This window comes from Oncorhynchus tshawytscha, linkage group LG14 (genome assembly GCF_018296145.1).
Source record: "Oncorhynchus tshawytscha isolate Ot180627B linkage group LG14, Otsh_v2.0, whole genome shotgun sequence".
Lineage (NCBI taxonomy): Eukaryota > Metazoa > Chordata > Actinopteri > Salmoniformes > Salmonidae > Oncorhynchus > Oncorhynchus tshawytscha.
This window is the reverse complement of record NC_056442.1, coordinates 154,146-157,354: the sequence shown is the minus strand read 5'-3', so window position 1 is coordinate 157,354 and position 3,209 is coordinate 154,146. Positions and strand designations below refer to the sequence as shown.

The 3,209-nt window shown below is 39.8% G+C and overlaps 1 long non-coding RNA gene across 1 annotated transcript; it reads left to right on the top strand.

Moving 5' to 3' along the window:
- Positions 1–1,285: 1,285 nt before the first annotated feature.
- On the top strand, positions 1,286–2,740 carry LOC112237467. The gene is made up of 5 exons (XR_002951420.2): positions 1,286–1,375; positions 1,447–1,782; positions 2,000–2,098; positions 2,237–2,312; positions 2,475–2,740. It is a non-coding gene; the product is annotated as an uncharacterized LOC112237467 (long non-coding RNA).
- Positions 2,741–3,209: the final 469 nt, after the last annotated feature.

Genomic DNA, 3,209 nt, shown 5'->3' with positions numbered 1-3,209 from the left:
GGCCATTTGATGAATTGTTCAGCAGTCTCATGGCTTGGGGGTAGAAGCTGTTCAGGAGCCTTTAGCACATAGACTTGGGCTCCGATACCGCTTGCCGTGCGGTAGCAGAGAGAACAGTCTTTGACTTTTTTGGGCCTTCCTCTGACACAGCCTAGTATATAGGTCCTGGATAGCAGGAAGCTTGGGCACAGTGATGTATTGGGCCTTCTTCTGACACCTCCTAGTATATAGATCCTGGATGGTAGGAAGCTTAGCCCCAGTGATGCATTGGGCCTTCTTCTGACACCTCCTAGTATATAGATCCTGGATGGTAGGAAGCTTGGCCCCAGTGATGCATTGGGCCTTCTTCTGACACCTCCTAGTATATAGATCCTGGATGGTAGGAAGCTTAGCCCCAGTGATGCATTGGGCCTTCTTCTGACACCTCCTAGTATATAGATCCTGGATGGTAGGAAGCTTAGCCCCAGTGATGTATTGGGCCTTCCTCTGACACAGCCTAGTATATAGGTCCTGGATGGCAGGAAGCTTGGCCCCAGTGATGTATTGAGACTTCCTCTGACATTAGTGCTGTATTGACAAGAGAAAAACGAACACCTTATTTTTGACTTTCTGCAGAATGAGAATGTGGTCATTTTACAAGTTGACACCAATCACCACATCCTCTTTTGTCAGATGTTGTGTTGATTACGGCTGCACTGAAATCGGTTGAGGGATGAGCAGAAGAGGAGTGCAGAAGAAATAATAAAAACTCCACTTTGTCCCTTACAGCCAACAGAGCCTCATTATAACACACCCCTTCTTACATGTGTCTCTTGAGGTCAATCTACTCCAGATATATTAAATACACATTCTCACTTGACACAGTCAATGTAAATCAAAAAAGTTAAATATTCAAAATGACACATACACTGACTCGACCTGACTCTGACGTGAGATGTCATGACAGACCAGACAGATTGAAGTGTACTATGACTACTTGTAGTGTCTTGTACGGTGATCCACTAGTAATGTAAGTTGAAGTTGAAAGTTAACTGACAATCTAGACATGGCTACTGTGAAGGTGGTGGTTGTGGTGGTAGTGGGGTCAATGACATATATTGCTATTCAATTCAGGACTTGAATTAAAATTATTTGATTGAATTTCAAACTTGTGATAGTAAATATTGCATGCCTACAAGGAGTATGCCTATATAAGGCAAAATCAAGTGGACTTGCCTATGATTGGTCTGTCCTCTAGCACCCTATAAAACAACTTGTGGTTTGTCTGTACAGCAGCAAAGAACGCTCAAACAGGCAACTGCTACACAAGCAGGACAACAACCCAATCACCACCACAAATTTGAGACAATGCTGAGAGTTGTGGGACATTTGTTGTGTAAGACAATTATTTTGTTACTACAATTAATAACTTAGGAGTCAAATGTGTAATTACCTGTTTGTTTCTAGGTCTCTTTATATGCCGTCGGGGAGCTGATGGCTTGACAGAGACACTGGTGGAACTTGGACAGAATACAACCATAAACTGTTCTCTTAACATAGAAAGTGCATACTGGTACATTCAGCACCAACCACAGCCTCCACAGGCCATACTCCACTCTTTCACTAGTAGGAGTCCTGCTGCTTTTTATTACAATACTACTTTTAGACAGAAATATTCATTAGAAACAGGACATAGATTGTTAATACATAATGTAACAGTAGATGATTGTGGAGTATACTACTGTGCAAAGAAAGAAGACCAGAGTCTCCTATTTAGCAATGGTACCAGACTCATGACCGCTGGTAAGTGCACATTTCATTCAATGATGAATATGTATGGTGTACAGATATGTATGGTGTACAGATATGTATGGTGTACAGATATGTATGGTGTACATATGAGCTACCTTTTGGGTATGTTCCCAATAATGGAAAATAGTGTTTTTCAGTTTTAGATGTGGTTTAGAATAACTCAGGACATTTTACATTGTCTGTGGGTTATTTATCTTTTTTTCCACAGACTATCCAAACCAGACCTCCAGCTACAGGTCATCATGGGAGAACTGTCTTCTGTTCATTTACAGTGTTCTGAATGTTATTCTGATGGTTATGATCCTGGGTGTGTAAATGTAAATACTAGATAATATCAAAATGTAAAAGTTTGAAATAGTTTAACATTTAAATGTTTGCTGAGTAGCCAATGTTGCTTGTGAAATGTTGATATTGACATATCCTATGATGTTGGTGAATATTTCAGTACATATCGTGGCCTTGGCATGTCAGAACAGAAACTGTCTTTCAAAACTAAGACCACCTCAAGATGCAGACCAGAGGTAAGAGACTTGTTGTACACCACCTGAACAGTTGCAGCATTCCCCCTCACAAATCGATTAAACTTAACAGTATCAAATACTGAAAACCATACTACATATCATGATGTAACTGACTGTAGGTATGGTCTTTTTAAAAGATTAATTGCATTGTTATTTTGACAGAAATCAGTGACACAGCTCACATCACCACCAAGAAGATTCCATCCTGAACTTGTATCAATAATTACAATTGCAGTATAGTTCATGCTTCCACAAGCGCAAACTAAAAACTTCTGCAATGGGTATATTCTTAGAATCACTTCCTGTAGAATGATACAAGTCATGTGACAATGTTAGTGAACAATGACTAAAATACTGTTGTGAATATGCCTGTATCCTATCACCCCTTTCTACCGCTAGTCAGTAATGAATAAATACGTGTTTCTTTCTTTCCCCCTACTTTGACATTTAATTGCACTAAAACACATGCATGATGTAGGTCTACTGCAGTGTTTCCCAAACTTGGTCCTCTGGACCGCAAAGGGTGCACGTTTCAGTTTTTGACCTAGCACTACACAGCTGATTCAAATACTCAAATAATTATCAATATTTGATCATTTGAATCAGCTGTGCAGTGTTAGGGCAAAAACTGAAACTTGCACCCCTTGGGGTCCCGAGTTTGGGAAACGCTGGACTAGTGTATTATTGTATTCATGAATGGTCAATCCATTAGTGTAACTATCTTCTAGTAAAATCTCATGATTACAGTAATCATGTAACGGTTTTCATATAGTGAAGGAGAGTCGGACCAAACTGCAGCGTGTCGATTGCGATCCATGTTTATTTAAACAAACGTAAACACGACTAAACACGAACACTATAAACAATAAACAAAACGAAAACCGAAAACAGCCTATA